This window comes from Erinaceus europaeus, chromosome 4, assembly GCF_950295315.1.
Source record: "Erinaceus europaeus chromosome 4, mEriEur2.1, whole genome shotgun sequence".
NCBI lineage: Eukaryota > Metazoa > Chordata > Mammalia > Eulipotyphla > Erinaceidae > Erinaceus > Erinaceus europaeus.
The window spans coordinates 77,054,337-77,069,792 of NC_080165.1; the positions used below are offsets into that span (position 1 = coordinate 77,054,337).

Sequence of the window (15,456 nt, forward strand, 5' to 3'; positions counted from 1 at the left end):
CTTCTATAAAGAACTATATGCCACCAAGCTAGAGAATCTGGAAGAAATGGAACAATTCCTAGAAACCTATGCACTTCCAAAACTGAACCAAGAAGAACTACAAAATCTAAATGCACCAATCACAGACAAAGAAATTGAAACCGTTATTAAGAATCTCCCCAACAACAAAAGTCCTGGACCAGATGGCTTCACAAACGAATTCTACAAAACTTTCAGGAAACAGTTAATACCCATACTTCTTAAGCTATTCCATAAGATTGAAGAAACAGGAATACTCCCTTCCACCTTTTATGAAGCCAACATCACCCTGATACCAAAAGCTGATAGGGACAGAACAATAAAGGAAAACTACAGACCAATATCTCTGATGAACATAGATGCCAAAATATTAAACAAGATCTTGGCCAACTGGATACAGCAACACATCAAAAAGATTGTTCATCATGACCAAGTGGGATTCATCCCAGGAATGCAAGGCTGGTTCAACATCCGTAAATCAATCAATGTCATTCATCACATCAATAAAAGCAAAGCCAAAAACCACATGATTATCTCAATAGATGCAGAGAAAGCCTTTGACAAAATCCAACACCCATTCATGCTCAAAACTCTACAAAAAATGGGAATAGATGGGAAATTCCTCAAGATAGTGGAGTCTATATATAGCAAACCTACAGCCAATATCATACTCAATGGAGAGAAGCTGAAAGCATTCCCCCTCAGATCAGGGACTAGACAGGGCTGCCCACTGTCACCGTTACTCTTCAACATAGTATTGGAAGTTCTTGCCATAGCAATCAGGCAAGAGAAAGAAATCAAAGGGATACAGATTGGAAGGGAAGAAGTCAAGCTCTCACTATTTGCAGATGATATGATAGTATACATAGAAAGACCTAAAGAATCCAGTAGAAAATTACTGGAAGTTGTTAGGCAATATAGCAAGGTATCAGGCTACAAAATCAATGTACAAAAATCAGTGGCATTTCTTTATGCAAACACTAAATCTGAAGAAGAAGACATCCAGAAATCACTCCCATTTACTGTTTCAGCAAAATCAATCAAATACCTAGGAATAAAGTTGACCAAAGAAGTGAAAGACTTGTATGCTGAAAACTATGAGTCGCTACTCAAGGAGATAGAAACTGATACCAAGAAATGGAAAGATATCCCATGCTCATGGATTGGAAGAATAAATATCATCAAAATGAACATTCTCCCCAGAGCCATATACAAATTTAATGCAATACCCATCTAAGTTCCACCAAGCTTCTTTAAGAGAATAGAACAAACACTACAATCATTTATCTGGAACCTGAAAACACCTAGAATTGCCAAAACCATGCTAAGGAAAAGAAACAGAAATGGAGGCATCACACTCCCAGACCTTAAACTATATTATAAAGCCATCATCATCAAAACAGCATGGTACTGGAACAAAAATAGGCACACAGACCAGTGGAACAGAATTGAAAGCCCAGAAGTAAATCCCAACACCTATGGGCATCTAATCTTTGATAAGGGGGCCCAAAGGATTTAATGGAAGAAGGAGGCTCTCTTCAATAAATGGTGCTGGGAAAACTGGGTTGAAACATGCAGAAGAATGAAATTGAACCACTTTATCTCACCAGAAACAAAAATAAACTCCAAATGGATCAAAGACCTAGATGTCAGACCAGAAACAATCAAATAATTAGAGGAAAACATTGGTAAAACACTTTCCCATCTACACCTCAAGGATATCTTTGATGAATCAAACCCAATTGCAAGGAAGACCAAAGCAGAAACAAACCAATGGGACTACATCAAATTGAAAAGCTTCTGCACATCCAAAGAAACTATTAAACAAACAGAGAGACCCCTCACAGAATGGGAGAAGATCTTCACATGCCAGACATCAGACAAGAAACTAATCACCAAAATATATAAAGAGCTCAGCAAACTCAGCCGCAAAAAAGCAAATGACCCCATCCAAAAATGGGCAGAGGAAATGAACAAAACATTCACCACAGAGGAGATCCAAAAGGCTAACAAACATATGAAAAACTGCTCTAGGTCACTGATTGTCAGAGAAATGCAAATTAAGACAACACTAAGATACCACCTCACTCCTGTAAGAATGGCATACATCAAAAAGGACAGCAGCAACAAATGCTGGAGAGGATGTGGGGACAGAGGAACTCTTTTACATTGCTGGTGGGAATGTAAATTGGTACAGCCTCTGTGGAGAGCAGTCTGGAAAACTCTCAGAAGGCTAGACATGGACCTTCCATATGACCCAATAATTCCTCTCCTGGGGTTATACCCCAAGGACTCCATAACACCCAACCAAAAAGAGGTGTGTACTCCTATGTTCATAGCAGCACAATTCATAATAGCTAAAACCTGGAAGCAACCCAGGTGCCCAACAACAGATGAATGGCTGAGAAAGCTGTGGTATATATACACAATGGAATACTATGCAGCTATCAAGAACAATGAACTCACCTTCTCTGACCCAGCTTGGACAGAGCTAGAAGGAATTATGTTAAGTGGACTAAGTCAGAAAGTTAAAGATGAGTATGGGATGATCCCACTCATCAACAGAAGCTGACTTAGAAGATCTGAAAGGGAAACTAAAAGCAGGACCTGATCAAATTGTAAGTAGGGCACCAAAGTAAAAACCCAGTGGTGAGGGGTAGACATGTAGCTTCCTGGGCCAGTGGGGGGTGGGAATGGGCGGGAGGGATGGGTCACGGTCCTTTGGTGATGGGAATGGTGTTTATGTACACTCCTAGCAAAATGTAGACATATAAATCAGTAGTTAATTAATATGAGAGGGGGAAATCAATTGTATGTCTCAAAGGTTCTCAAAAGACAAACTGAATCTTTTTAATAGATAGGCTACGTGTCTGATATGCGGACTCTCTCAAAAGCCTAGACCAAGTAGATTAGAAGCTTCCAATAGCACAGCTATATACAAGATACTGGGTACTGTACAGCAAACCATAACAAAGGGACTTTTCAAAGTTAACCCAATTAACAAATAATGTGATGATAATATTAACTATTGATTGTCTTTTTGAACCCTAAGACAGCAGGAACCTTACATCTTCACTATAGAGCCCCTACTTCCCCCAGTCCTGGCACCCTTGGATAGGGCTCACTTTCCCGTATGCTTCTCCCAATCCATACCAAATAATATTGCATCCGCCGATCACAACCTAACCAAAGCAACGATTGCCATCTCAACATGCTTCACCTCAGTGTGTATCCAGAGACTTCACGTGTGGAATGACAACCCTTCAGCTTCATTACTCGGGTGAGACCTTTCCTTTTATAGTACACTCTAATTTCATCTCAGGTAGTTCACTTTCTAACAAAGTCCCATAACCTAGACATACACCAGTTTCTGTGAGAGAGAGCGTATGTGCACACGTATCCATAAACTACTGCAAAATATATACCTGAAAGCAGGATTACACTAGAGTTTGCAGTGAGTACCTCCCTAACACTTCCTCTCCACTATTCCAATCTTGGGATCCACGATTGCTCAACAAATTGTTTGGCTTTGTATGTTAACTCTCTTTTCAATCACCAGGTTCCAGATGCCACCAGGATGCTGGCTAGGCTTCCCTGGATTGAAGACCCCACCAATGTGTCCTGGAGCTCAGCTTCCCCAGAGACACACCTTACTAGGGAAAGAGAGAGGCAGACTGGGAGTATGGACCGACCAGTCAACGCCCATGTTCAGCGGGGAAGCAATTACAGAAGCCAGACCCTCTACCTTCTGCAACCCTCAACGACCCTGGGTCCATGCTCCCAGAGGGCTAGAGAATGGGAAGGCTATCATGGGAGAGGGTGGGTTATGGGGATTGGGTGGTGGGAATTGTGTGGAGTTGTACCCCTCCTACCTTATGCTTTTGTTCACTAATCCTTTCTTAAATTAAAAATTTAAATAAAAATAAATAAATAAAAAAAAAATGTACATGGCCCAAAGTACAAGGACCTGCGCAAAGATTCCGGTTCGAGTCCCCGCTCCCCACATGCAGGGGGGTCGCTTCATGAGCAGTGAAGTAGGTCTGCAGGTGTCTTTCTCTCCCCCTCTCTGTCCTCTCCTCTCTCCATTTCTCTCTGTCCTATCCAACAACAAAGGCATCAAGGAAAACAATCACAATAACCACAACAACTATAAAACAAGGGCAGCAAAAAGGGAAAAAATAGTCATCAGGAGCAGTGGATTCGAGGTGCAGGCACCGAGCCCCAGAAATAACTCTGGAGGCAAAGATAAAAAATTTAAAAATTAAAAAAAAAAATGGAGTCCTTCTTTCTCCTCGGTGCTTCTGTATTTTTATCTGTTGTTCAGAAGAAAATATTCTTTTCCCCACCTGCTAATATAAATAGTTTACAATTACACTGTGTCAAACTTGAGACTGATAATATTTCAGTATTTACAAAGTTTTCCAGGATAAGTATGTCCCCTGAAACAGTCAAAAACCTTAACCACAAACGGTTTTCTTGACCAGGGAGGTGACTCAGTGTTAGAGTATTTACAGCCTAAATTGAATTCAGCCACCACAGAAAAGCACCAAGTACTGTAATAGGTTATATTGGTGCTTTAGTCCTAGCCAGTGTCTGTCTGTCTGTCTGCCCACTCCTCTGTGTGTGTGTATGTGTGTGTGTGTCTCTCTCTTCTGACAAACACATAAAAATGGAATGAGCAGCTCTGCAGTAGAATATGCATCTTGTCTAATAAATTATTTTGGAAAATTTAACTCACTAAAAAAATAGCTGTCTATTAATAATCATATTATTTGACTAATAGATAATAGTATAATAGCATTATAGTATTTTAATATACTGAGTTTTAAATTAATCTTATTTAAATATGATAGTATTTTTCCAAAATATATTTGGATAGTAAGAGGGTGGAGAGGCAGAGATAGGAGATTAAAGGGGTGTTGGGATACAGAACCCTAGTGTGGAGGAGGATTACAACAGGAAGGAGTGTGAGTTACACAGATGCTCATCTTGGGCATGACAACAACCCTGTAAATCAGTATTTCCTTAATAAAGTAATTCTTAAAAATAAAAAAAGAGGGAGTCGGGCAATAGCCCAGCGGGTTAAGTGCACGTGGCGCAAAGCACAAGGACCAGTTAGGATCCAGGTTCAGGACCCCAGCTCCCCACCTTCAGGGGAGTGGTTTCATAGGTGGTGAAGCAGGTCTGCAGGTGTCTCTCTGTCTCTCTTCCTTTCTATTTCCCCCTTCTCTCTCAATTTCTCTCTGTCTCTATCCAATAACAAATAAAATAAAAGAAATTAAATCAAAAAAAGAAAAAGAAAATCTTATATTTAAAATAAATAAATAAAAAAGAATTATTAATAATTGGTCACTCATAAGTATGGGGTCTTATTTCTGGGATTTCAAATTCTATTCCACTGTTTCATGTGTCTATTTTGGCTCTAGTGTCAGGCAGTTTTGGTTATGTTGTTCTGTAGTATAGTTTGAGGTCAGGAATTATGATGCCTCCAGTGTTTTTGTTTGTTTGTTTGTCTGTTTTAATCTCAAGATTGCTTTAGCAATCCTAGGAACATTGGTGGGAATGGTATTAAATCTATATATGGCTCTGAGAATGGTGATCATTTTGACTATGTTAATTCTTCTAATCCAAGAGTATGGGGTATCTTTCCATTTCATTTTTATCTCTATTTCCTTGAAGAGTGACTGATAATTTTTTAGTGTAGAAGTCTTTCACTTCCTTTATTAACTTTATTCCTAAATATACTAATGTCTTGGCTGCTATAGCAAAGGGGATTTATTTCTGGATGTCTAATTTTCCTACTTTAGTGATTGTATAGAGGAATGCCAAAGATTTTTATATATTAATTTTGTAGATGCTGACTATAGGATTTCTTTACATAGACTCAGTTTTACATAGACTCAGTTTTTCCCATTTACCACAATTCTTTTTAATATTTTGATCAAGAAAGGGTGTAGGATCTTGTCAAAGGCTTTCTCTGCATCTACTGAGATATTCATGTGTTTTTTGTTTTTCCTTTTGTTGATATGGTAAATCATATTTACTATTTTGTATATACTAAACCAGCCTTGCATCAGGATAAATCCTACTTGGTCATGGTGCACTATCTTAATATATTGCTGTATCTGGTTGATAAATTTTTTTTTAATATCATAACATCTATGTTCATCAGGGATACCAGTCTGAAGTTTTCCTTTTTCTTTTTTCCAGTGAATTTCATAGGACAGAAAGAAAGTTTGTGGGGGTAAAGGGGAGATAGAAAGGAGGAGAAAAAGACACTGGCAGATCTGCTTCACCACTTGTAAAGCAACCCTCCTGTAGGTGGGAAGCTGGGGATTGAACTCAGATATCCTCAATCAGGTCTTTGGTTTAGTACTATGTATGTTTAACCAAGTGTTTCACTGTCTGGCCCCCCTGAAATTACCCTTGGAAAACTACCTGGGTCTAGACTTTTGTTGCTGGACACATTTTTATTATAGTTTCAATTTATTTGGCTATAATTCCTCTGTTCTCTCTTCTAACTTCTTGACTCTCTGAATAGTCAGGGTTTTCAAACAACAACAACAAATTGCATGTGTAGAAAGAAATAGACAAAAATATTAAGACATTTGCTTTCAATAATTGTGATTATGGCACTGGCCCATCCAAAATCTGCAGGCATGCATGCGGGCAGAATATGCAATATGAAGACAGAATTCTTTTTTCATCTAGGGATGATATTCTTTTCTCAGTGTACTAGTTGAGGCATGTTCAACCAGTCCATTTATGGAGAATACTCAGTTTTGTTGAAATCTACTGATTTAAATTGTAGTCATATCCAGTTGTCAAGATAGCTCACCTGGGAGCCCCATTTGTGCCACTGTGTGACCCAGATCCATGTCTGGCCCCCACTACACTTCAGTACTGTAGTATCTTTCTCTCACTTCCTCTTTTACTGTCCATTTTCGTGTTGGATCTCACCAGAAACAAAAGTCAACTCCAAAAGGATCAAGGACCTGGATGTTAGACCAGAAACTATCAAATACTTAAGAGAAAAATATTGGTGGAACACTTTCCTACCTAAATCTCAAAGGCATCTTTAATGATACAAACCCAATTGCAAGGAAGACTAAAACAAAAACAAATCAATGGGGCTTACATCAAATTGAAAAGCTTCTGCACAGTGAAAGAAAGCATCACCCAAAGAGACTCCTCACAGAATGGGAGAGGATATTTGCATGCCATATAACAGATAAGAGACTAATCACCAAAATATTAAAGAGCTCACCAAATGTAGCAACAAAAAAAGCAAATGACCCAATTCAAAAGTGGAGAGAGGATATGAACAGAATATTCACTATAGAAGATATAATAATGATCCTGGGTCCATACTCCCATAGGAATAAAGAATAGGAAAATGTCCAATAGAGGGGATGTTATGGGGACCTCTGGTGGTGGGAATTATGTGGACTTGTAGCCTTCTAATCCTATGGCCTTGTTGATCATTATTAAATTAATAAAAAGAAGAAAAGAAAGACATCAAAAAAGTTACCCCTAAACCATGAAGCTCCAGTGAGAAGAGTAACAAAAAATTACTATGTCCTAAAAATCTACACAATAGCACTGACACAGTTGTCTAGAAACTGAGTATGATGGCCCAGTCAAGTTTGTGCAAAGAATTCTCCAGTTCAGCACTCAAACCTAAATCTAAACAAGGCAAACTTAAACCTAAAAACCACATGCCCTTATTTACTAGGCAGTTGTGTCCTTTGTTATCCAAAGGAGATAGGAAAAATCAAATGCTTCAGTATACAAAAATATTTACAAATTATACAAGCTAATTTTTATTACATATTTTAGTTCTAAGCACTTTGGGGGTATTTCCGTTCCAAAGTTAATTTATCCATCCCCTTTCCAGAAAATCAGAATGGAGTTATAAAATGTTACAAAAGGCTATGAGATGAGAATATGACAATTCTGGGACACCCAGGCCTCTGTCAGAGAACTGTATTTTGGTTAGGAAGTGGAAAATTATGTGTTAATTCAACTGTGGAGGAGAAGCAAACAAACAAAACAAACCAAAAAAAAAAAAAAAAAAAAACCCTGGGTCCTAAGATATATATGAAGGAACTTGGCATCAGAGAGGTTTGAAAAAATAGAAATAAAGATTCATTCTGGGACCAGGTGGTAGGGCACCTGGTTGAGTGCACATGTTACAGTGCTCAAGGACCCGGGTTTGAGCCACCAGTCCCCCCTTGCAGAAGGAAAGCTTTGCAAGTGGTGAAGCAGGGCTGCAGGTGTCTCTCTTTCTCTCTCCCTCTTATTTCCCCTACCCTCTCGATTTCTGGCTGTCTCTACCCAATAAATAAATAATTAAAAAATATAAAAAGATTCATTCCAATATTCCAAACTTAAAATTACAGAGAAATTTTATTCTAGAGAATAAGAACTATGTTCTTAGTACGTAACTTAATCAGCTATTTTAAAGACAAGTTACAACACTTTACATATCTAAAGTGTAATGCATGTTAATGTACTCATTTTTTTTTTCTCTTACCAGAGCATTGTTCAGCTCTGGTTTATGGTAGTGCAGGGGACTGAACCTGGGACTATGGAGCCTCAAGCATCTGGGACTATGGAGCCTCAAGCATGAAAGTTTGTTTGCATAACCATTATGCTATCTACCCCAGCCACATACCCATTATTTAAAATAAATTGATTTAGCTAGGTATTATATAAAGAGCAAGTGTCTGTGAGCCTTTCATCCAGGGGTGGGAAACCTCTTTTCTGCCAAGGACAATTTAGACATTTATAACATCATACACAGTTCATACAAAATTAGCAACTTAAACATTAGCACTTAATTTTGCTAAGAAAAAAAGTTCCTAGATTTATTGAATTTTTAGTCCCTTGTGTGGTTGCCTTTGCAGAGCCAGACCAAATGATTTCACAGACTGTGTATCAGTATGTATGCCTGTGGGCAGGACATACCCCATTACTCCCCAACTTCATCATAAGCAGAGCTTGGATTATCTCACGGCCTTGCATACAAGACAAAACTCTCTCATTACCTCCCTGACTCCCATTTCTTTCCAAACTGAACAGGAAATTGAAGCTTCAAAATTCATGATTGTGAAAACATTTACCAAAAGGAAAAAATAGCCTATGCTAAGTACATCTATTAAACCTTGCAGATTCAAATTAATTTTGGAATACTAACATCCACATTTCTGAGACCTTCCTCTAAGCAGGGTTCATTATGTAATTTCTTGTTGCTTATTAAATATCATTGTATGATATCTGGAAAAGAGATGCTCTCTGCCTGAAGGAAGTCTATAAACACAACTTGTCTTTCAGGGCACTGTTGCTGAGAAACTGTTCACTGGGTTTCAGTTTTTGCTCAAGCAACTGTTGAAGAGTATGAGTCAGTATCTGACATAACTTCATGTCCTCCTACTTTTTTCAGAATTTATTATCATTCATTAGGTAAATAATACTGCTCAGTACTTACGGAATTAAAACTACAAACATTTGCAATTTCTCAAGAATTTATGAATTATCAGGATGGTTCTTTTGATTTTAAGGCAGTTATATTAGGTCTCAATAATCATATTTCTGCATCCATCACTAGTATGACTTAGTACAGCTGGGCTTATTAAAATTACTGGGTCCCATCTACTGTGGTTCTCATTTTCTTGGTAGCAGGCAAGCACATTTCAATATGCCAAGGACCAAAGCAAACCATATAATAAATTTGAAGACATGTAGACAATACTTGACATTTCATTCCAACAAGCATATATTCCTCTAACTCTTAAATCTATGGAAACGAACTGTATTCCTTCTCCCAGTAATTTATTTTGACAAATAAGACATGGTAGAAATAATAATATGCAGTTTGGCATCCTAGACATAAAGAAGTTTTTCAGCTTTGTTACTGCTATTCTGGAACACAAAAACCATGCTGTAAAGAAATCCAGTCTATAATGGCACACCTGGTTATGCGCACACATTACAGTGCACAAGAACCCAGGTTCAATCCCTTGGTCCCCACCTGCAGGGGAAAAGCTTCAGGAGTGGTGAAGCACAACTGCAGGTGTTGTTCTGTCTTTCGCCTTCCCCCCTCTCAGTTTCTCTCTTTATCCAATAATAAATAAATATGTAAAAACATATTTTTAAAAATCCAATCTAGCCTAACAGAGAATAAAGATATACATAGGAAAGAAAATATATCCAGCCTCTGAGTAAAGTCAGCTTAGATTCTCTAGTTCCAGAAAGGACATCAGAGGCGAATGTATCTGTTATACTTTTTTTTTTTTACCTCCAGGGTTATCTCTGGGGCTTGGTGCCAACACTACTATGAATCCCCTGCTCCTGGAACCCCCACCCCATTTTACTGGACAGGATAGAAAGAAATTGAGATTGAGAGAGGAGGGGACATTTAGAGGGAGAGAGATAGATAGATACCTGCTAGCTTGCTTCACCACTTGTGAGGGGGTTCCCCTGCAGGTGAGGAGCAGCTGAAACACAAATCCTTGCAGTGGTCCTTGCACTTAATACTATGTGCGCTTAACCAGGTGCATTGCTGCCAGAATTTTCAACAATTGTGTAAGTATCTAGACCTATCAAGTCATTTTTCTAAGCATGATTTGTTATGTGTAACTGAACCTTACTTAATTTATTTCTATTTTTACAATATATTTTATATATCAGTATATACACTATATAACTATTGCTTTATCTGTATTGATGCCACAAAAGCATATACATATGTTACAATGTAATACATATGAATACATATAAAGTATTAATATGGTACTATCTCTACACTAAATAATACCTTATGGGATTGAAAAATCTTAACATTGTTGTGTAAAATGTACATGCTACTTATAAAAATTAGGAAAAAATGGAAAAGATAAAAAAAACTAGCCATAGTCCTATCATTAGCATTGGATGCATTTCCACATAGTTTATACACACAAATATTATTAAAAATCCTAGCCTTAACGGGGGAACAGGGGTTAAGTGCACATGTTAGTGTGTGCAAGGACCTGAATTCAAGTTCCCAACCCCCACCTGCAGAAGGAAAACTGTAAGTGTTGAAGCAGTGCTGCAGATGTTTCTCTTCCTGTCTCTCTTTCTCCTCCTCTTTGAATTTTTTTTTATTTTTATCTCTACCCAATAAATGAGTAAATAAATAAATTTGAAAGAAAAAAACTCTAGCTGGGGGTTAGGCGGTAGTGCAGCAGGTTAAGTGCAGTGTCACAAGGGCAAGGACCTGCATAAGGATGGGGGGGGTCACCTCACAAGCAGTGAAGCAGGTCTGCAGATGTCTCTCTTTCTCTCCCCTTCTCTGTCTCTCCTCCTCTCTCAATTTCTCTCTGTCCTATCCAACAATAACAACATCAATGATAACAATAACAACAACTAGGGCAACAACAAGGGCAACAAAATGGGAAAAAATGGCCTCTAGGAGCAGTGCATTCGTGATGCAGGCACCAAGCCCCAGCAATAACCCTGGAGGCAAAAAACAAACAAACAAAAAAAAAACAACTCTGGCTTACATATAGACAACTTTTATTTTTTTCTTCTTAATATTACACCATAGTTAATTTCTATATTGTCACACATTCAAAGTAATAGTTTTATTATTAATGTCATCAGTATCATATAAATTTTCATTAATGAATTCATCATCTCCTAATTATTAAGCACAGATTTTTTTCTAAAGAATTGAAAAATATTGAACTTATACAAAAAGACTGGATAAAAAGTTTTCTAAGAATTTAAAAAGTGATGTTTTCTTTTTTGAAGAACCTCAGCGATATTTTTATGAACTCACTGTGCTATATTTTTGTGTTGGGGAGAAAACTTCACTGTCTACACTACCACAACTCTGCCTTGGAAATGCCCAATTAAATTATACTACTAAGGAAACAGAATTACTGGTTTGAAGCTCTAAATATTTATTGCCAAATGACACCTACTGTCAAATCCTTGTTATATGGTGTTTACTAACAGCAACATAAAAAAGCACACTTGAGGGGTCTGGCGGTAGCGGGTGGGTTAAGCGCACATGGCGCAAAGCTCAAGGACCTGCTTAAGGATCTTGGTTGGAGCCCAGGGCTCCCCACATGCAGGGGGGTCGCCTCACAAGCTGTGAGGCAGGTCTGTAGGTGTCTTTCTCTTCCCCCTCTCTGTATCTCCTCGTCTCTCGATTTCTCTCTGTCCTATCCAACAACAATGACATCAATGGCAATGATAACGAAAACAAGGGCAACAAAAACGGGAAAAAACGGCCTCCAGGAACAGTGGATTCCTAGTGCAGCCACCGAGCCCCAGAAAATAACCCTGGAGGAAAAAAAAAAAAAAAACTGGTGCCTGAGTTCAACCCCCAGCACCACATAAGCCAGAACTGATCGATGCTCTGATAAATAAAATAAATAAATAAATAAAATAACACACTTGGCTTTTCTATTATCATTATTATTTTCTTAAATTTTTGTTTTATTATGTTGACAAATTAATATCTTAAATAGCATCTCTGTGATTCAGGAGATGGTGATAAAGCATTGAACCAAGCATGAGGTTCTGAGTTCAACCTCCAGCATAACATATACCGCAAAGATGCTGCAGTTCTTTCTTTCTCCTTTTTTTCCTCTATTATTATTAGTGAATAAATAAATGTTAAAATGATTTGGAAAATAGCATCATAATAGCTATTTAAGGTATAGTTTGTAACCAGTAATGTTCAGTATTTTAGCATATTTTCTTTTATCTTCTCACTATGGAACTTTTTCTAATTAAATCAGGCTTAACTCAAAATATTGTTACCTAATAATGACTAAAGCATAAATTTGATTTAAAAGAGATTTATACAATAAAAACATCAATCAATTATTTGAAAAATTTCTGTTCATATGCTCATTTGGAAATGTATTTGCTCATTTGGAAGTTATGCTTTTAAATTTGGTAGTAACATCTTCTGACATATTTTAGTCCCTTGTTTTTTTTATAGTTTGGTAGTAATTTTCAACATAATTTTTTATTGTCTACAATTAAATATCCCAAAATAATTTAAAAGCATAAGCTTCATCTTTCTGAAGTTATGAATTTAAATGTAACAGAGTAATTCATTTCACCCATATTTATATCTTTTAACATAACATTTAAAGTTTGAATTCTAATATGAATTTACATACCTGTAGCTCTACAATGTTTGGGCTGAATAGGTGATTTCATCTGGACTCCTGATAATTAATTCCTTTAAGAATATTAAGTAATAATTTATTCCATGATATTTATAATTTTCTAGTAAATCTCTTTGATATAAGCTCTTAAGCAGATATTGACATGTTTAACTTACTGCTTTATAATCACTTAATAAATTAGCTCACCACAAAAATCTTATTTTATAAGTTAGATAGGTAAAAGTTTAACTCAAATTAGAGGAAAAATTTATGACTTAAATCATAACTAAAATATGAAAAAATTAAACCTTTCTATTAAAATTCTTTGGCTTAGAAAAATGATTATTTTATAATTCTCAGACTTAAGCTTGAACAAAATAACTTATTTTACCACTTTAACAATTCTATTCTTTATCAAAATTTTATCTGTTTTAAAAATATTTTCAATAGGTTTCATAGAGGTTTCTGTAGCTATGGTTATGAAATCTTGTCATTGTTGCTACTTATCATACTGTTTATTTGAAACATGCTTTTTATCTTATCATACTGATTTCTTTGAAATATTTACCAGGAATACATTATCAATTCTAGGACTGACTATCTGAAATTATACAGAAACAAACTCATATTGACACTGTTCCTAAAAGTGTGATTTCTGAGTCTTGGATTAAATAAAGATCATAGCATTGCTGATATGAAGCAGAGGTAAGCCCTGTCAATTAACTTTTCTAAGATTCATTTATTGAATTAAGAGACCAGAGCAACACTGAGGCTATCTATAGTGTCAGGAATCAAACCTGGAACGTCAGATTTGCAAAGCATACATACCTACTACTCACTGAGCAACCTATCCACCTGTTGAGTTAGCATTTTTACATGCAAAAAATTTTTCATAGAAGTGTAAAAAGAACCAAGTGCTTTGATATGACTTTTATGCTTAAATGTATTAATCTTAAACTCTTTATTTTTATAGAACAAGCAATCAGTTTAATCATTATCAAATTCCCCCTTATAATCAATTACTATATTCTCAGTCATTCCACAGTTAACGACTACAAACTGATCTCAGCTAATTAAACCAAATTTTTAAAATTTATTTATTTATTAATGAGAAAGATAGGAGGAGAGAGAGAAAGAACCAGACATCACTCTGGCACATGTGCTACCGGGGATCAAACTCGGAACCTCATGCTTGAGAGTCCAAAGCTTTACCACTGTGCCACGTCCCGGACCACAATTAGACCAAATTTGATCCTTATTTTTATTATATTCCTTTTTCCCTACAGAGTGAGTCAAAATGTGTATAAAAGCACTTACTAGTTATAAGGCAATATTTCTTCAGAATAATCCATTAGAACCACTAAACAACTCTAATTTGTCAAGATGCACAACTGACAAAAATCATCTTTATGGGAGTCGGGCTGTAGTGCAGCGGGTTAAGCGCAGGTGGCGCAAAGCACAAGGACCGGCATAAGGATCCCAGTTCGAACCCCAGCTCCCCACCTGCAGGGGAGTCGCTTCACAGGTGGTGAAGCAGGTCTGTAGGTGTCTATCTTTCTCTCCTCCTCTCTGTCTTCCCCTCCTCTCTCCATTTCTCTCTGTCCTATCCAACAACGACAACAACAATAATAACTACAACAATAAAACAACAAGGGCAACAAAAGGGAATAAATAAAATAAATATTAAAAAAGGAAAAAAATCATCTTTATATTTATAAAATATTAAAATTATCCATATTAATTTGATATACTACTTTTTCAGCATAAAAGCCTAATTTTTAATTAGCTAATTATCTTGATCACTAGCACACACAAATTCCAGAACTTTCATATCAAAATATTTTCTCATTCCTTTTCTTTTGTTCTTTCTATTTTTTTTAATAACAGTGTTTATAAAGTTCAAACAAACTTATAATCCTGATATTCAGAAGTGTTTTAAAATAACTTTAAAAGACTATGAAAATAGTTTATGACAAAAAAAAAAGCACAACTCTTTTAAATTCTCAATTTCGTCATGGGCTATTTTCATTTGCACTTAAAGCTACTTTGAACACTTGTGAATGTCAACACCTTCCTCCCAAAATTTCATTCCTCCTATGTGATTTTTTTCAGCAAATATTTGGTGACAGTAAAGTATAATGATGATGGTCACAGACTCTCAGAGTACACAGACTACACCAGTGCAGATAGTTGTCAGTGATTCCTTCAGTGATCCACTTAACTTTTGTTTAACTTTCAGCATACAATGAAGACATTAAGATGGAAA

General features: G+C 36.6%; 1 protein-coding gene across 1 annotated transcript in view; it reads right to left on the reverse strand.

Annotated features, from left to right (window-relative positions):
• Positions 1–15,456, reverse strand: part of ADGRB3 (adhesion G protein-coupled receptor B3) — a 923,209-nt gene that overhangs the window by 879,336 nt on the left and 28,417 nt on the right. The window lies entirely within an intron of this gene.